Here is a 20,809-nt window from a genome sequence, read left to right as displayed (position 1 = left end):
GAGGCTTCTCGCACCAGCTTCCCCACTGAGCAGATGTGCACTTGGGTTCCTCAGGGACACCTCAGTGACAACTAGGCTTTGGATCATCTACAGGCTTTTGTCTTTTGAGACAGAATCTCATGTAGCTCAGGTTGACCTTGATCTTGCTACATAGCTAAGGATGACCATGCCGTCCTGACCCTCCTGCCTCTACCTCCCAAGTACTAGGGTTTCAGGTGTGTGCCACCACACTTGGTTTATGCTAGGAAAGGAACTCAGATCAGGGCTTAGTGCATGCTAGGCTGTGGGTCCCCTGACTCTAACGTGTACTGGCAGTCCCAGGATGCAGAGGAGCTGGGGAGCAGGGTCTCCAGTGGCCGAGTATGAATGACCTGGTTCTGGAGGACGGCTTATTGAAATGGTGGGGTTAGCTTATATAGCTTGAGTATGGGGGAGGGAGGGAGAGGTCAAGGGAGGAAGTGCAGCAGCTGGTGGAGGGGTGAGGAGGGTGAGGAGGGGTGCACACAGGGGCTCTCCAAGTCACCAGTCAGATTAGCAGACTGCTGGTCACATAATTTCTAAGAAGCTAGTTTGGGGGGGGGGGCAGGGAGAGAAGCTTGACTGACTTTATCGTGATGTGGCCTTTGTCTCTATGGAGTTGGGTAGGCCCAAGCCTGATTTGGGTGGGGAGCGGCCCCACTCCTGCTGTGCTCTCTGAGTGATGTCCTGGGTTTGGGCAACACTCTACGGCCCTTCATCTGGCTCGAGAATCCACCCCAGGCCAGCTATCTTTCATTTAAAAAAAAAAATTCTGCCTTTCTCCTCCCCACCCCCACATCCAGGACGCTCTTTCTCTTCTATTTATCCAACACCTCAGCTGATCTTTGAAGAGTCAGCACAAGCTAGCGGTCATCCCCACCGGAAGCTTTCCCAGGGCCCACACAGACCAGAGCCTCTCTCCACCAGGCAGTCCAGCACACACCATCTCTGTACATGGCATTCCTTTTCAGTGAAATGCAAATTCCTCCAGGGCCACATACCATATTTTTATCTGACCCCCCAGTGTTTGGTTCAGGGTCTGCACTCAGAAGACAATCTACGTCTGTTAAGTTCCCAGGGCCAGGACTGAAGTGGGTGAGGTGGCCAGGCTGTTCTTATGGTTATAGGAACACAGCCCAGGGCTGGTGAGGTTCGTGGTGAAACCCGGCCTTTCAGAGACACATTCTTAATGGCCTCATGCAGCATCTCCTCCCTGGAAAGAGCTCTGATGATATCTCCTATCCTCCGTGTGAGGAACTGGACCAGCCCATCTGACACCAATTTCATGATCACTGTGATAAAAATAGCGACACGAGGAATGTCTGGGTGGTGACGTGGTGATGCGCATGGCACTCCACCCTCTTGAGTCAGGGCTTCTTTCTGTCTCCATCTGTCCTGCACACTCCTGGATCTGGTGGGAACTGGTTGGCGTGAGACTCATCAAGTTCAGCTCCAGGGCTCTGGGGCACATCTCTCCAGTGGAGCCCTACCTCCTGTCCCCAGGCCACACTCAACTGTAACACTGTGTGCTTCATGACACAGTGTTAGCTCCACAGACAACACACTGCTGCTTTCTGTGGGACCCTCAGGCTGCCTCCCCCAGAGGCTTCCACTCCTCAGGCTGTAGCGGGCTGGAGTGAAGGGGAAGCTTCACATCCTGGCCCTCTCTCCTCCAGCTCCTACTGTCTTTGTTATGAGGACAGTACCCATGGCATTCTTGAGGCAGAAAGTCTGGGAAGAACTTGTGATCAGCTGGACAGGCCCTGGGTTGTCCCTGGGAGGGGTTGTGGGTGCGGGAAGGATATGGAGGGCACGTCCTTAGAGAATCCTTCAGTGTAACATGGCAGATATGAATCATTGTTTTTTGAAGATTGGATCACTGAAAAGACATGAACATGCCTGGGCTTGCCACCTGGAAGATGGCACCAGGGTTCCTACCACTCTGACGAATGCATTCTGGAATTTGGGCGGCTTGACTGTGGTGACCATGACTGGGAAGACACAGGTGTGAATAGCTGAAACCTGGCAATTGGTTTTCCAAGCCCTGAAGCCAACATCAGTGGCTTATCCAAAGGGGAAGCAGGGCCTGGATTCTGCAGAGACTTCCAGGAGGGCTGCTGCATGCACAGAGCGTGCCACCAAAGATCCTTGCAGATGCCTGAGGGGTGGACACCACAAGCAGCTGATGGGTGTGAGCTTCATCTCCATCTCAGTGTCCCTCCTGGCTGCCCCTATCCTTGCTCACAGACTATGTCTACCTTTTACTGATTATAGATACACTCGACCTGGGGCCACCCCCCAAATTAAAGAACACTTTCCTCTATGGAAGAGTCCTTTCTGCTTTTCTGTTCCTCTTTGGGTTTAGAAATTACGCTCTTCCTCTTGTGAGCAGCTCCAGCCTTAAACACACATCACATGCATGAGAAAGAGTAAGGGAGCAGACTGTATTTGGGAGCTCACCTTGCTGAGGGACAGACATCTATTTATTACTTCCCTCAAGAGGTGTTTATTCATCTTTGGCATGGCCCTAGGCATGCAACAGAGATGTGTAATTGGACTGGTAGATTGAAGCTTTGAGGGTGATGTTTAAAGTGCCCAGAGTCTAGCCAGGGAGAAATTAAAGGGAACAAATAATTGCATTGCAGCTTGCTATACTGCTTCGGGAGTGGGTAGGCTGGTGGGAGGCAGAAGCATCCTTCAGAATGGGGCAGCATCTGCCGGGAAGAGGTTCTGGATCCCAGTGGGAGGGAAGACAAAGTGTGTCACACACCTGCACCGCAATCCTAATATCTGGGAAGTAGAGGTCAGAGGATCAGGAGTTCAAGGTTATCTTCAGCTATAAGGAGTTCAAAACCAGCCTGGGCTATATGCTGTGCTAGAGATCAATATATATGGATGACTTTGAAATCACAATCCTGCCTCAGCCTCCCCAGGACTGAGATTACAGCCGTTCCTCCACCACACCCAACCTGTGGCTTTTGTTTGGCAGAACACACTGTGACACTACAGGGTATGTGATGCGTGTGTCCCTGGTCCCCCTTTGCCACCATGCCACTGGGTAGGCTCACACCTTATACCATATGAAGCTGAAATCCAACATTCTTCTCCCTACTACAAATCACTGTGTCTTGTAGCCTGTTAGCCATGAACTCCAACTCTAAGAAGCTTTTACACAAATACTCGATCTCAGGGGAGAAAAGAGAAATCCTGCAATTTGTTAACAGCTAACATGGTCTGTAAAACATAGAACTACCCTGGTCTCCATCCCAGTGTTTTAGAATCAGTTCCTCACTGAGGCCTGAGGACTTAGGGGTTCTGACCTGTTGTGCTCACTTATAGGGAATTCTAAGTCACAGGTACCAACACCAAACTGCAGAAAATGTGATGACTACCAGAAGCCACCTGGCTTGGTGAGCCACAGAACCATTTAAATTGGATAGATGTGTCCCCCAAACACAACACTGCATTCTCCGGGGGTTAGCTGGAAAATATTTTCAAGTCCCGAAGACAGAGCACTCGTCTATTTTTGATAGTGACTGAGAGTGCTCAGTTAGGAATTGCCGCCATTCAGGGAGGTTTCACAGTGGTCTTGGGGGTTTGAAGGCATTCGATTACTATACAATGGTCCCCTACCCCCTTGTTATTTAAGCATTTATTTATTTTAAGTGTTTGCTTGCATATATGTCTGTGTACCACATGTATGTCTTCTTGGCCCACAGAGGCCAAGAAGAGGGCGTCTGATCCCTTGGAACTTGAGTTACAGATGGTTGTGAGCCACCATGTGGGTAGTGGGAATTGAACCCAGGTCCTCTGGAAGAGCAGCCAGTGCTCTTAACTGCTGAGCCATCTCTCTAGCCCCTGTGTCTCCTTCTTAATGTTCTCTCTCTTTTTTTTTTTTTAAATCACCATAAAACTGAATCCCTTATTTTGCTACAGAACATAGCTCAGAGCATTTGGAAGCTCTCCCAATGCTAGAAGCTAACACAGGGTCCCGTGAAAACTGAGTGGAAAGACACGGTGGGGCCGTGGAGAACTTCTGCTTCTGTCTTGGGCCTGTTGTCTGATTTCCTTTAGTCTGGGGCATGTGGACCTCAGCTTATTTTCCTGGCTGTTCTCACACAACCTACTACTGCTTAAGCTATTGCTTCAAAACTGACCAAAGGAAAAGGATGAAGGTTTCTTTACCCATGCTGAAAAGTGATTTTGTGCACAGAGAGCCAAAAATATATTTTCTTTGGGAGACATGTCTTCATGCAGGGCTCCAGTTTTCTCTGACTGAAGAAGAGAGGGGAAAAACAGAAGACCAATAGGAAGTGTTGAAAAGTATAGGGCGGAGAGAGGTGGCTTCCAGAGCGAGACAGGGTTTGGGGTGTTCAGTTTGGTGCTTGGAAACTTTTGAAAGGATAGGTAACAGAATGGTTCTGATAAACTGTGACTGTCCAAGAATACCAGGCCACAGGCAGGCATGAGAATACCTTTGTACGGCATCAAATACAAAGTTTTAAATATTTATTTGTATTTTATGTGTATGTACTTGAGTAGTGTCCAAAGAAGCCAGAAGAGGGCACTGCATTGAGCTGCATTGTGGGTGCTGGGAATCAAACCCAGATCCTCCAAAAGAGCAGCCAGTACTCTTAACAGCTGAGCCATCTCTCCAGCCCCTAATGGTTTTTACAGGCAAGAAAATTTCTAAATATTTGTTGAATTGCATAAAATATATATATGACTATCTTCCTGTAAACAATTAGAAAATTCCATCCCTGGGTATGTGCCTAAGTTGGAAGAATGGGCCTGGAAATTTGAAGGAGGTGGCTTAGATAGGTGTTGAAGTAGAGATGGAGGAGGGGAGGAGACAGTCTGTCAAGGTGAGACATGAGACAAGAAATTCAGGGGGTGTATGAAGACCCAAAGAATGGTTAATTATCTGACAGTCTCAAGAATCTCGCCTTGGACTAGGATTGTTCTTGGGGTCATAATGAGGAAGTGAGGCCCCAATCAGAGACTCTGGGGCAAAGGGCAAGTCAACAATCTATTCCAGAATGGAGAGCAAAGGAGCCCCTGATGCTGCGCTGGACAAATGCACTGGAGAGTGGAGGGCTCAGTGTATCTGGAAGTTTTCCTGTGTCCTGCCTGGCCTGAGGTCAGGACAAGTCTCTCCCACTCACGTCCCCCAAGCAAGCACACAGACGTTTATATTGATTATAACTGCTTGGCCATTAGCTCAGGCTTATTACTGACTAGCTCTTACACTTAAATTAACCATAATTCTTATCTATGTTTAGCCACGTGGCTTGGTATCTTTTCTCAGTTCTGTCTTGTCATCTTGCTTCCTCTGTGACTGGCTGGTGACTCCTGACTCAGCCCTTCCTCTTCCCAGAATTCTCCTTGTCTGTTTATCCTGCCTATACTTCCTGCCTGGCTACTGGCCAATCAGCATTTTATTTATCAATCAATCAGAGCAACACACGTTCACAGCATACAGAATGACATTCAACAGCACTTCCCCTTTTCTGTCTAATCAAAAAGAAAGGTTTTAAATTTAATATAGTAAAATTACATATAATAGAAAAGTTATCAAGCAAGAATTACAGTTACAATATGTAGTCTATTTGTATTTGGCAAAATTACAGAAAATATTCTATCTATCCTATATTTGTAAGTCTAAAGTTTCATATCTAATTTATCTTTTATCACAACCAAGGAAAATTTAAACTATCTAATCTTCAACTATGTCAAAGATCCCAGAAGGATATAATATTACCTAAGTAAACAGGAAGTACATTGTAAGCAACTTCCAAAAATCTAGAATGAGAGAGACAGCTGCCTGCCTGGACAGTCATCAAAGTTCCTCTGCAACATTGGGGCATCCAGCTTCAGCCTGGCCTAGTCTCTCAGTCACTTTTTCCTGTGTTCTGTAGAATGTCTGGCAGTCTCCTCTGTGAAGCAGGAACCCGAAGGACCATTTCGCCTTGTTTTGGCAAATTTAGTGGTCACCTTCCTATGAGTCCTGCATGTCCAGTTTATACAACATTTGATCAGCAGTCCAGGCAAGAACAGAAGAAGAAGATAAACTCCATATGGAGTGTCTTCAATGCCTATCTTCTCTTTGAAGTAAATGTTTATTTACTTCAAAGAATATTTGGCAGAGAAACCTTGGATAACTATCCAGGAAGCTGGCTGTTTCTGTCATAGCTCATTTTTTAGACGTTGCCTGTTTGCACTTCCTGTTTTACTAGGTAATATTATTTCTTTCTAGGGTTGCTGAGGGAGTTGAAGATTAGATAGCTGTAGTTACAGTTTTCCTTTTTAAGAAATTCAGAAAAGAAACTCATTAAGAGGTGTTAAGTGTGTAAGTTTGAAAGACATCATAAGACCGTTCTCTGTTGGTAATACAAGACAGGATAGAAAGTGAATTAGGTACATTTTGAACTCACCAAAATAGGATAGATAATGGAATATTTTCTCTGAACTTGTCAAATGCAAATGGACTAGACATTGTTGATGTATTTATTGCTTATATATATTGTCTATAGTTATTATATTTATTGTATGTAGTTTTTCTTATATTAGTTATAACTTTTATTTTTTATTAGACAAAAAAGGGGAAATGCTGTGGGATAATGCCCTTGTAAACTAATTTAATAAAATGCTGATTGGCTAGTAGCCAGGCAGGAAGTATATATTCTGGGAAGAGGAAGGTTGAGTCAGGAGTCACCAGCCAGACACAGAGGAAGCAAGATGACAAGGCAGAACTGAGAAAAGGTACCAAGCCACATGGCTAAACATAAATAAGAATTATGGGTTAATTTAAGTGTAAGAGCTAGTCAGTAATAAGCCTCAGCTAATGGCCAAACAGTTATAATTAATATAAGCCTCTGTGTGTTTACTTGGGGGACACCAGTGGGAGAGATTTGTTCCAACCACCGGCTGGCCAGCTGGGACACAGGAAAACTTCCAACTACAGCTGAGATATCAATGAGACGTGGACTGGAGCTGAGGTGGAGGCTTGGTAGTAGAGTGCTTGTGTGAGCAAGAAGACCTGAGTTTGCATTCCTAGCTTACAAAAAAGCCAGGAGCTTGTGAGGTAGGAATAGGCAGCTCCCTGGACTTCACTGGCTCAGTGAGAGACCCTCCCTCAAACTAAGGTGGAGAATGACTGAGGAAGATACTCCACATTGACCTCTGGCCTTTCTACACTTGCACATAGATGCACACACCTATATCAACATATACATACACCACACACACATATGCATACAGAGACATGGACCATTTCTGAGGAGGATCAGAGGGGCCGCTGAGACACCAGCTTACCTTCCTCCCTGCCATGGGAGGATTTAGTGTGGAGGGATGTTTGGAGGCACTTGAAAGGACAAATCTTTAGCCCCAGGCAGCTGCTTTCCTTCATCACACCCATGGAAGTACTGCTAACAACCCACAGCATTCTCTGCCAGGGAAACTCATTACAGACTTGGCATTTTTGGCAAGCTCTTTGGGCAGGCTTGCCCTCAAATGCTCTTCCTTCAAGAGGTGGCTTCCAGATCATGAGCCAATTAAATGACAATTGGCATTTAATAAGCTTCCTCTGTCCCCTTCTTCATCTCTGTGCCTTTTGTTTTGTCTCTTCAGGAGCTGGCATATGGATCATCGCTGCCGTACTCCTGTCCCCCATCCGCCCCCCACAGTGGTAGCCTCGCTTTTGAGTGCTCCCATCACTGAGAAGATTGTGGGTGGATAATGAGGAGTCCTTTCTCCATATTCTCTGCCACCAGGGTGATAGAGGTCACCATAGAAAACAGTGTCATTTGCCACGATTCTGTTCACTTGAAAGGGCCATGATTAGCCCAGCTACAATTTAAGGGGTTGCTGGGTGGGTCCAGTGGGATATGGAGTCTGAGGATGAGAGGAAGAAAAAAAAACACAACAAAAAACCGCTTAGCCACGGCCAAAGTGACTGCAGATGTCAAGAACACAGAGTGGATCTTTGGCAAGGTCAAGGATGATGCTCATTTAGCTGATTTCCTGCTTTTGATTGACAACTTCTGGAATAGGCCAGTGGCCCAAGGCTTGGGAGTCAAAGGTCTGCATTCAACCATTGCTATTACCTGGGCTAAAGTTCTCAGATGAGGCGCTTCCTTGGAGTTTCCTGGGTTGCCACATGAATGATGACAGAGGACAGCCTGCAATTAGAAGATCCTCAGCACTGACTTGGACCAGACAGAAGCACATAGGCTTGGCAAGAGCTCCGGGGAGGAGAGCAAAAGGAAAATGTGAAGTGGAAAGCCACATAAACCTTAGGAGACCCACCCAATGGTGACACCACATTTAAATAAATCAAATGGGTTCCTGACTCCCAGTGCCAGAAGTCACACATGCCGCGGGCATCCTGCATGAACCCAGCAGTGCAGAGCTGGTAGGCTGGGTGGGACTAGGGGGCAGCATGCTCAAGGCCAGTGTATTTTCCTTTTGCCTTAGTAACCGTGTTTGATTCATCGTCCTGCGCCTGTGGCTCTGGCTCCAACTTTCCCCACAGTCAGCAAAGAAAGGCTCAGCATGCTGAGCAAGTGGACACTGAGCATCATTAGGAAGGGAAGCTTCTAGAAAGCATCACGAAGACCCCTCAACAGTGATCCTGAAGGCCAACCACAGAAAACACTCTTTTCTCTGCTGAGCCCCTCTAGGGTTTTTATGTTGTAAATATTCTCATCCAAGACAAAGTACCCGTGAGTATCATCCAGAGAAGACGGTGGACAGATGTGGGCACTGAGCCTGGAAAGCAGTCGAGTCCTGCTGGCATTTCTGGGGTTTGAAGCTAAATTAGCAATCTGGAGGAAGCTGCTGGGGCTTCTGCGGCCAGGCTGGGCCTGGGCTCTCAAGCGCTTCTGGTCCTCTCTAGTCCACTGATGCAGATGCTCCAAAAGGGTCTCAGTGTCCAGTTCCATGCCCAGGATTTGGGTGGCAGGACCTGTGTGCCCTGACCCTGTAAGTGAAGGGACAAGTAGCTGACAGACCCTCTAAATAGAAAGTCTGCCTTCCTCTTCAGCTTCTGCAGCACTGAACTCACAGGATTCTGAGTCTGCCATGTCCTGAGTTACTTCCAAAGGACAGTTAGCAGGAGCCCAGTGTTACATGGGGAGAAGAGTCCTCTCATCACTGTGTTCTGGAGGCAGTGGCTTAAGTATCATAGACATGGCTTGTCAATCTCTTAAATGAGGGAGAGTCCCTGTCATCTAAGTTAGCAATGCAGTACATTCCAGTCTTTATCTGCATATGTTTTGAAAGCAAAATTAAGATTTATCTTGTCTCAGTAGCAAAAAAAAAGCAACCTCCCCAAATGCCAATGCAGCATGCCCTAATTGTGTATGAACTCAAGCAAAATTGATGCTTCCCTAGCTCAGAGGATGTGGTGAGCCAATTAAAAATTCACTATGTCTGTGCTCATCATTTAGGGGAAAAGGTGGGAGATTTCTTTCTTTCTTTCTTTCTTTCTTTCTTTCTTTCTTTCTTTCTTTCTTTCTTTCTTTCTTTCTTGTATGTGTGTGTGTGTGTGTGTGTGTGTGTGTGTGTGTGTGTGTGCGCGTGCGTGCGCGCACATTCTGTGTGACAGGGAAGTGATGTAATCCCCACAACTCTGCTGGTGTGAACTAGGCTTTCTAGAACATCATATGTGTTAGAGGCCTCACCGAAAGTAAGTCAACTGAGACTGCGCAGTAAAGTATAGACTGTGCTCCTGGGTCTGACTCCACAACTCTCCTTAATTTCTCTACAGAACGGGACCATCGCTCAAGGACAGGCAACCAGAGTACATACCTGTGGGCTGTACAACTTAAGTTGATGTATAGATGTGCTGTGCAATGAGAATAATCAAGAGAGTTAAGGAAGTTCCCTGTGCATGGTAATAGTTTGGCCCTCCTCTAAGCGTCCTGTATACACCACAGCATTGCTAACTGGATAGTGTCCTAACGATAGCTACACAGCGCTGTACATTAGAGGCCCGGGATTTCCTCATTGTGAGGCTGAAAGTCTGTGTCTTTTGTTCAACGTCTCCTTCCCTCCAGAGCAAATCCCATCTCAGAGCTACTGCCTGCCTTCTGGGAGATGCATTCCTACAACCTCCTCACTTCCCAGCCTCCCTCAGCATACAGCTCCAAGTTCACCACCTGGAATATTGTAGACACTGCAAACAAGCTCTGTTGAATAAGAGATGACCAGAGATGGGGTGTCTCTGGTGAAAGTGCCTTTTCTTACAAATGGCACTGTTAAACTGTATATTCAACTCGCATGCATTTTTTTCTACATATAAATTTTACGATATACAAGCAGCTGTGAATCATTTGTTTAAAAGTCTGACAGGATGGATGGTTAAACACTTTAAAAGTGAAAGTGTAAGAAGGAGTTATAATTATCATTGTGGGGGACGGTGAGTCATTTGAAAGCCCACCCACTGCAAGCTGTTTGGAGTACAAGAACTATTTTAATGCCACAGGAGGATTCTGAAGAGAATAGGAATTGTGGGTTGTGTAGGGAGAGTGAGTGGTTTTAACACCCAGGCTGGCTCCACAGCTTCTGTGTTCTCAGCTTCTCCACTACAGCAACCCCATTCATTCCTCAGCAACCCCCTTTCCTCCTCTTCCCACACAGCGCCTGCCTGTGGGCTCTCACGGATACTCAGCACTCAGCCTCCCTTCTGCTGACAGTGGGACTGGCACCCACTATTCTTTCAAAGGCTAACCTTCCTCTGTCCAGGCTGTGGTACCCAGGCCCCCCTAGGCCTTCTTCCTTCCAATATTCCCCCTCTCTGGCCTAAGCAACTCCTCCCTATTTTTTGGATTGTTCCCATCAGCATGTTTAAAAAAACCCTGGTGAATGGGTTACAGATAGATGTTGATATAAACTTGTAGGTACAAAAATGGCAGGTTAGAGCATCCTTGTTCATAAACCTTGACTCCACCACCAAAGTAGTTGGGAAGATCACTACTCACAGTAGATGAGCAGACTCTTCACTGCACGCAGAGGGATGGGCAGAGGGGACATTGCTACCTTCAGGGGAACAGGCTCTCACGATGTTGTCTCTTTACCCCATTTATCATCCAGTTCTCTTTCTACTTCTCTGATCCTTTCCACACACCACAAAATGCCTCAAGCAGGGTTTCAGCATTCACCATCTCAACAGCCTTACATCTCTTTCTTTCAATGGAGTTGCAAACGTCCATCTATTCCACTGAAACTTATCTTCCCAGATCCATAAGGACCGTCACATTTCAAAGCCAGTGGTCAGCTCTCTGTTCTTATTTTAGCAGAACTTAGGAAGCAGTGTGCAGCGCAGTCAGGAAGTATGTGGGATGCCCTCAGTCAGCCATGAATGGTGGTAACAGGTGTTACTTCCTGGTTAGTGATAGTTAGCTTTTAACTATCAACTTGCCACAGCCTAGAATCTCCTGAGAATACAGCTTCTGTTGAGGAACTGTCTATATCAGGTTGGCCTGTGGGCATGTCTGTGGGGGATTGACTTGATTGTTAATGGACCCAGCCCACTGTAGGTGGCACCATTCCCTAGACTGGGCCTGTTGCAGAAAAGCTGGAAAATACAGAATGGTGTAAAGAAGTTGGGAAAAAACACAACCACAACCACTTACTTAGTTGCTGCATTTTTCCTCCCAGTTCCTGCTGTGCTCTGTTTTATTACATAGTTAAGATGATAACACACACAATTCCTTAGCCATAGTTACGATAATAACACACACACACACACACACACACACACACACACACACACAATTCCTTAGCCTGTTTATTTTATTTAACATTATCTCATAACCCTTTTTATAGTGCATTAATATCTTCAAGAATATTACTTTTTATAGCTACATAATCTATCTTCCTTATAGTCTATTCCCTCATGTCAGACATTGGATTGTTTTATATAAATGGTTTGTAGGTATCTGCACGGATTATCTTGCTACATGACCACATCAAATCAATTGTTTCAACAAGTACTCACAGTGTCACTGTACAGTGCTTACTGTGTGTGAAGCTGGGAGTTCGGTGGTGAATGAAGGCTTATCTCCTTCAGCTCCTGAACATTCTACTAAGGCCAACAGACCACAGGAGAGCGTGTCTACAAAGAGAGGCATTGCCAAGGAAGAGACCAGAAAGACACAAACAGTGGGCAGCGAGGCTATGTAACTCAGGGGAGGAGGAGGACGGTTTCTCCAAGGTGGCTTCTCTGCAGAGGCATTCTGGGTATTTTAGTAAGCCGGCTTGCCAGAGGGAGTTTGGAATTGATTTTCTTCTTGCTCTCTAGGAAGCCAGTTGATCCTGAAGGAAGAACCCTACAAAAGTGTGTCCTAGAAACCATCTTGAGCTTGACTCCTCTAGTCCTTGACTTTCTTTCATATGGGAAGTAGAAGTGTGTGGGCCTGCACACATGTGTCTCTGTGTGTGTACTTGTAAATGTGATTGTGTAAGTGTGTGTGTGTGCAAGTCTGCATGCATGGGTATGGTAGACCAGGAGAGAGGGGGTCTGTGGGGATGGAAAGACCCAATACAGCAGGCACAGGACAGAACTCAAAGGGTTATGTCTACATGCCGTGGTGTGAACCCTTTCTGTGTCTGACATTTACAGGTGGTCGACGACACATGCCTTATGCAAGGAAGCACCTGGGCAGACCGGGTAGAGATGGTGGCGGTGGGCAGGACAAAGGGCCTAGAGCAACTGTTCACAGGGGCTCGGGGCTTGTCAATCACACCACGGAGAAAGCCCCTGTAGTTAAGGCTCAGAAAGGGCTTCACTGATTTTTTCACTCACTTGTGCATAAAATTAACAGCTGGATTAAAAAAGCAGCACAAGCATCCATCGGCAGAGGAATGAATGAAGAAAGTGAGGTTTACATGCATACAAGGGAAATTTTCAGCCTTCAAGAAAAACAAAGGTGTGTCCTTTGCAGGAAATGGACACAACTGGAGATGATCACAGTACGTGAACTCAGCCAGGCTCATAGAGGGTCCCTAGAGTTTACACAAATGTATAAAATTATGTTTGTATATGCCATGAAAGCCGGAGCAAGGGAAACAAAGGTGACTGAACAGGAGGAACAGGGAGAAAGGAGGTTTGGGGGCCTCTGGGGAATATGATCCATGGGCAAGGCAGACATGTATGCAAATGTCCTTCTAGAAGAGAGACCAAGTAAAGTGAATATACATGGTGAAAATAAAACACACAGTCATGAAGCATTAAAAAAAGAGGAGGAGGAAGAGGAAGGAAGGAAGGGAGGGTGGGAGAGCAGGAGAGAGGGAGGAAGGGAGAAAGGGAGGGAGGGAGGAAGAGTCCTCTTTTCTTCAAACCAGAAGCAGAACTGGATTGTGGAAGACAAGACGATGCCAATTGCATGGCCCTCACCTCCCCAGTGTGCCGTGTGGCGGGAAGAGGGAGAGGGATGCTAGGAGCTGTAGAGCATCACGGAGAAGCGTCCGCAGTGGAGCCAGACTGGCATTTCTGTTAGAAAACACTCACTGGCTCATGTCCTGGGATGGAGTCGCTGGTGTGCTTGGTCCGGAAGCTGCCCTAATGAGCTCCGGGGAGTCTGGGCAGGAAGGGGCTCTCGGAGTGTAAAGAACACAGAGGGAGCAGGCTGAAAGCCCCTCCGGCTGGATTTCCTCCTATTAACAAACTACCAGGCTTTGAACTTACAATTACGAGTCACGGGGCTCCTAGCCTGGTTGCGAAAGGGACTCATTTCAACTAAATTATTAGTGTTTTCCCTGTTACCAAATGCTATGATCAACTATTTTGTGTTAAAGGGGAAAAAAAGGAACATTTTTATTAAAAAGAGCAGGGTGTGTAGAAAGAGAGCAGTCTGTGCTATGTTTTCCAGACGTGTGGAGCACAGTCAAGCTCAGCCCGTGGCAGCCAAGCAACAAAATAAACAGCGGAAATGGCATGGAAGGCGCAGGACCAGGAAAATTCATCTCAGAATGGATGGAAGTTCACTCTCTGCAGCCAAGGGCAGAGGATTACTACAATGTATAATCCCCTCCCCTTCTCTCCCCTCCCCTTCTCTCCCCTCCCCTTCTCTCCCCTCCCCTTCTCTCCCCTCCCCTCTCCTCCCCTTGCCTCCCCTCCCCTCTTTCCAGTGCACTTGGAGCCACTAGAATTCAGGGCAAACAAGAGATAACTTTCTTTGGGTTGGTTTGACTCACAACTTTGTTAAAGAGTCAGTGATGGCAGATGCCACAGAGTTTGCCCAGGGCTAATTACTCAGACAGATGGAGCGCCAGACACAGCAATCCCGTGAATTAGTGTGATCTGGTGACAGGGTCTGTGCAGGGAGGACCATGATAAAGCCTTCTATCCCCCAGCCTGCTCCAGGGGCACATGCTACATCAATAGTCTTTGGTTAAGGAAACAATGACGTGATCATTACTCCCTGTGGGTTATAAATTATCTGAAAAAGATGATTCTGAGTCTCTGGTGCCTCTTGTGTAATTAACACTGTCCAGGGCCACAGTGAGGAGAAACAGCCCAGAGCAGACAAGGCCACACAGTGATGTTTTATGAATAGTATGAGGTTTCCAGTGAACCCTTTTAAGCAACCGCCTGTCCATCTGCATCACTGAAGAACACCCCCAAGCTACACATAACCTTGGCTCTGTGTAAAATGGTCTGATTTCCAAATTTGAGACCCTTTCAAATTACTTTCCACTGAAAACTGTTTGTCTTGTTTCTTAAATCTGTGACTTCTTGACAATTCCATAGGAAAAATGGAGGCACTCATGTGTGCATGTGTGTGCGTGCGTGTGCGTGCGTGTGTGCGTGCGTGCGTGTGCGTGTGTGTGTGTTTGTGTGTGTGTGTGTGTGTTTGTATGTGTGTATGTGTGTGAATACTTATGTGTGTTTGAACATTAAGGTCAGGGTAGACATCAGCTATCTTTCTCAATGTCTTCAGACAAGGTCTCTCACTGAACCTATAACTGGCCAATTTGGCTAGAGGTGACCACAAGTCTCAGACAGCGTCTTGTCTCTGACTTCTTAGTACCAGGAACACAGGAGTGCAGTGCCATGATGGCATCAGATAATTACTTCTGTTTGCTTCCTAAATCCCTTACGTACAATCCACTCATCAACCTCTTCTGCCTTGTACTGATCCCTGTGGTTGATACATAATAAGTATATGCAATTGATGCAAGGCCAGAATATAACAGTCATTTATTGCCCCTAGCAGGCAGGCCTTACAAATTTTTGTAGTTTTTGGCCTCTCTATATGTAGTGTCTGGGTAGTCTGATTATGAACACACTCTTCTCTGGTATTCTGGCATATTTCAGCCTGTATTCTCCTTCTGTATGTCTTTGTCAAGTGTGAGCCTCCTACATACTGACTCCTACCCCACCTGCCTATCTTAAGGGATTCAATTCACAAGTGAGGAGAGTGGGAACAGGAAGAAAGGGTTCCATGGCATAGAATGGACAGTAGTGACGGAGCATAATGCTCAGCTACTTGGGGAGGAGCTATTCAAACTGTGCTGCTACAAGAATAGAAATGAAACTTTAAGCTCTTTTTTAAAAAGGACAGCATTAGTTCAGTCAGTATAGTTGAAGAGTACAAAACTATCTGACTCCAGATATGTTGGATATAAAGACTCATAAAGAGAGAAAATAAAAGAAGATGGGTGTGGTGGCGCACGCTTTAATCTTAGCATGTGGGAGGCAGAGGCAGGCAGATCTCTGAGTTCAAGGCCAGTCTGGTCTACAACAGGAGTTCCAGATCAGCCAGGGCCACACACACACACACACACACACACACACACACACACACACACAAAATAAAATAAACAAAGAAAAAAGAAAGAGAACAAAGAGAGGAGAAAAAGAGAAACTGGGACACAAAAGGAGAGAGAGAGAGAGAGAGAGAGAGAGAGAGAGAGAGAGAGAGAGAGAGAGAGAGAGAGAGAGAGATATAACTCAACACATGTGTAATAGAAGTTTCCAAAAAATAAAAATAAATTCAGGGATTGGGAAGAGGAAGGTACTAAAGATCTTTGCTTTGTATGCTTTGTATTTTCCGGAAACAACAGTATGGGAATCTTAGAATCCAAATACACAATAGATCTTGGTTATGAAACTATAAACCAAGTTCATCCTCTAGACCTTAAGGATACCAGAGGAAAACGATCTAAAGGAGTCAGGAGAGAAGCCCGTTGCTCACCAGGGGGTGACAGCTGTGATGCTGGCACATGTCCCCAAAGCACAATGGGAAGAGGGAACTACAGAACAGCTAGAATATGGATCAAGCTAGAATTCTATACCCAGCTCAAGAATCACTCAAATGTACACAGAGAGATACTTCTCTCCTGCACCTTAGAAAATGTCTATGTCCTCCACTCAGTTCCAAGCAATTTTTACTCAAGTTGCACAAACTTTCACAGGCTCCAGTGCACCGTGGCTTTCTATGCCTCAGTAGCACTGCCTCTCAGCTCTGGACAACCTTCTTGAGGGGCAGGTTCCAATTCATTCTTAAACTTCACATCTCATACTGTCTCTTCGGGGAAATGCTTTGGATACCTACTTAGAATTATGAACTTCTTTCTTGCATTCTCTCACATTTGCTTCAATAACTTTCAGATGCTTGCTATCTGAAAACAAGTAGGCATATATGCATAATCATGTTAAATGGGCTCTCAACAGGATTTTGGAAGAGATCAACCTTAAGTTATGATTTGCTTAAAGCACAAATAGACCATGTTTGATGCCCAATTTAATAACAAGAGGAGTCTCCTTAACAGAAAGTCACAGTGGGGGTTCAATGAGCAATGTTCTGCACCAGTTAACAGGTGAGGAGAGGGCACGTGTTCTTCACTAGCAGATGGCAAAGGCAATAAGGGTGAGACAGGAGCAATTGACTGGCTAACCTGCAATTCACTCCCAACTCTCTTCAGCTTTACATTCTGCTTGTTCTACACAAGTTTGTGCAATAAAAAATAATTCAATTTATGCATACAATACTAGGTTTCCTACTACACATATTAAAATAGGTGGAGGCTGTTGAGATGGCCTAGCAGTTAAAAACACATACTGCTTTTGTGGAGGACATGAGTTTGGTTCCCAGCTCACAGTTGCCTGTAATTTCAGTTCCAGGAGATCTAGCACCCTCTTCTGGCCTCCATAGGAACCTACATTCAAATGCACATACCCCCACTTACATAATAAAAAATGAAGATAAGCTTTTAAAAACCAATAGGGAGATTAGCTTTAACAACATATTTTTATATAACCCAATTATATTATATAGTACCATGTTAACAAGTAATCAATATTGATAAAATTAATGAAATATTTTACCGATGTTTAGATACTAAATCTTTGAACTCCTTTACACTGTTCAAACTTACAATACATCTCAATTTGGATTCCAAACTCATATTAGGAACATTTGATATATATTTGTGTTTCATAAAATTTATAATTGTAAAGTGCAAATAAATGTACAGAATTTCCAATAAGCAAATTAAGTAACAAAAATTACTGTCCTATAATATTTGTATCTACATGGACAAAACTGACCAAATTTATGTTCATATGTCAGATGAGAAATGAAAAATGTTCCCGTAGCACAAATCCTAATTGGTCTTAATAATAAAACCTGGAACCAGATACTGGGGTAAATGCTGAAAGATCAGAGAGACAAAGGAGCAAGCCACAGCCACCTCTTAAATCACCAACTGCTCAGCCTAAAAGGGGCATGAGCTCCTGTATCCTCCTACCTTATATTCCTCTCTCTGCCCAGCCATATCACTTCCTGTCTTCACCTCCCAAGTGCTGGATCAAAGGCATGAGATCCCAAGTGCTGGGATTAAAGGTGTGTGCCACCACTGCCTGGCCTCTATGGTTAATTAGTGGCTAGCTCTGCCATCTGATATCCAGGCAAACTTTGTTAGAGCATAAACAAAATCTCACCACATGTCCCTGTTATACATAGGCTGCAATCTGACTGTAACATGTCATGGCATGCTTAAAGTTATATATTGTCTTATATAAAATAATGATATAACTACTGGGTCCATTTTTATATTTAAAACAATTTAATTAAAATTAAATAACATTAGGAGCATGTCTTAATTAGGGCTACTATCACTGTGATGAAACACTAGGACCAAAAGCAGCTAGGAGAGTAAAGGGTTTATTTGGCTAACACTTTCCACATCACTGCTCATCATCAAAGGTCAGGGCAGGAACTCCAACAGGGCAGGAATCTGGAGGCAGGAAGTGAAGCAGAGGCCATGGAAGGGTGCTGCTTACTGGCTTGCTCCTCATGGCTTGCTCAACCTGCTTTCTTATAGAACCCAGGACCACCTGTCCAATGATGGCACCACCCGCCATGGGCTGAGTCCTCTCCCATCAATCACTACTCAAGATAATGCCCTACAGTAGGATCTTACAGAAGCATTTTCTCCATCGAGGCTCCTTCCTTTCAGTTAGCTCCAGCTTGTGTCAAGTTGACATAAAACTAGTCAGCACAGAGCCTCAGCTGCCTTGGCCACACTGTAAGTACTTAACAGTGTAATAGAAGGAATGACCATCATTTAGATGGGTGGCTGTAAAGGCTGGAGATGCCTCATGTACATCATGTACATTTATCCTTCTCAGACATTTAGGGAGCTTTGCACATTTCTAGCCAAAGAGATTGTGCAACAAAGTTTAGGTGTGGAGAGCAGTGCATTTTAGAAAGTTTTTGGTTTTTTTTTGTTTTTTTTTGAGATAGGGTTTCTCTGTGTAGTTTTGGTACCTGTCCTGGATCTCACTCTGTAGACCAGGCTGGCTTCAAATGCACAGAGATCCGCTTGGCTCTGCCTCCTAAGTGCTGGGATTAAAGGCATGCGCCACCACTGCCTGGCCTAGTTTTTGCTTTCTTTAAAAATTATATTTACCATCATCATCATCATCATCATCATCATCATCATCATCATCGTGTGTGTGTGTGTGTGTGTGTGTGTGTGTGTGTGTGTGTGTGTGTAGCTGTTCACTGAGGTCAGAGGACCACTTTTAGGAGTCGGTTCTCTCCGTCCACTGTAGTTTGATCTAGGGGATCATACTCTTGTCTTTGACACTTAGTGACATGTACCCTTACCCACTGAGCCCTCTTACCAGCCCCACATTTTTGACAAAAGGACAAGCTCAAGAGGAAGATTTGCTAGCACCATTCTTGATTCTTCCTGTTCTGACTGGGAACATCATATAATAGCTGTAGCTATAGCAGACATACTGTCACCAGGAGGCGACTCTCAGTGAGGACAACAGTCAACATGCTAGGAATGATAAGCAATGACCTGAAATTCCAATGACAACTGTTGAGCTGTTGGACCAACTCGGATAAGAAAACAAAGGCTGTCCTTACCATCTAGGTCGGCGACACACCGATACTATTTGTAACTGAAAGTGTTCCTCTCTGATGCAATGAGCATGGTGTGCATGAGAGCCAATGGGAAGCCTGACCACCGTAGAGGTGCATATGAGAGAGTAACCGTAAATCTGGAGAGTTGGGGTGCAGCCAGGACATGGGGGGTGGCTACAGATATGTCAACTGAGATACCCAGAGCAATTCAGTGCAATCCTTGCCTTACAGGTCTCATCACACTGGGGCTTTTCTATAGTGGTTTCTAGACTTCTTCCTCCCCCCCCCCCCACACACACACTGGATGTGAACTTGACTAGAAGAAGTAGTCAGTGAGTATTTATTAGCTGGTGATTAGTGTCAAGACAAGTCTGAGTATTTAGTGCAGCTCAAATGTTTAACATGAAAAGAAATACAGCCAAGTAAATCCTACAAGAGAAAATCTACCAGGAGTTCCTATATTAACGTGTCACACAGAAGTCCTTGGTCTAACTTTGTACCTGTGAACATCTAAGAGAGAAAGGACCATAGTGAGTCACACTCTGCGTCACTGCCTCTTCTTTCAATGTACTGCAGGGAGCACTTTATCCTCTCCATGACATTTGGTTCCCTTTCACGTAACCTCACGGCATCTTCACGTTAATTCCTCCAAATTACGACAGCTATTTTCTCCTCTTTATCTCACTTCTACAAGATGGGACAGCCTTCCACTGCCACCTACTATCTCCCTGAGTGCATGTTCTCAGTCATATGGATGTGTCTTGGTTATGCAAGTCATGTATTTTCTGTAGACTCTGTTTCAACTTTGAAAAAGGAACAAAGGGTCCACAAGATGGCTAAGCAGGTAAAGGCATCTCCCACTGAGCTTGGTGTTTGAGTCCCTGGCCTGGGAGTCATATGGTGGAATTAGAAAAAATGTCCATGAAAGTTGTCTTCTCATTTGCATACATGCACTATGGCGGGCATGTGCACTCATGTGTGTGTGTGTGTGTGTGTGTGTGTGTGTGTGTGTGTGTGTGTGTATACACACACAGATATTAAATAATTATTAAAAATTTTGAAAAGAAAGGAAAAAAACCCACTAATCCACAGAGACACAACTCCCTTTATGTTTTGGCATATTTTCTCCAAGACATTTAGATCCATGAAAAACAGCTAAATCATAGACCAAATCTCACACCCACCCCTTCTGCTTTTCATCTCATGAAACATTTTTTTTGTCTAAAAATTCTTTATAATCATTAAAACAGTAACTACACTACCCCATCCCTCGGCTGTTCTTGGCATTTTCAACCATAGTTTTATTGTATTTCTTCTTGCACCTTCCTTACTGTGGCTGCCAGTTGTCTATTGTCTTAAATAAAATTTCCCACATTGAGCCCTGTCGGACACTCCAGCCTGTGCCT

The 20,809-nt window shown here is 45.1% G+C and overlaps 1 protein-coding gene across 3 annotated transcripts in view; it reads right to left on the bottom strand.

Annotated features, from left to right (window-relative positions):
• The window catches only part of Kif6 (kinesin family member 6), a 323,846-nt gene that overhangs the window by 90,313 nt on the left and 212,724 nt on the right, over window positions 1-20,809 (bottom strand). The gene's annotated exons all lie outside the window — the stretch shown is intronic.

The sequence above is a fragment of the Peromyscus eremicus genome, chromosome 16_21, assembly GCF_949786415.1.
Source record: "Peromyscus eremicus chromosome 16_21, PerEre_H2_v1, whole genome shotgun sequence".
NCBI classification, from domain to species: Eukaryota; Metazoa; Chordata; class Mammalia; order Rodentia; family Cricetidae; genus Peromyscus; species Peromyscus eremicus.
The sequence above is the reverse complement of the archived record's forward strand: the minus strand, read 5'-3'. Positions and strand labels throughout refer to the sequence as shown.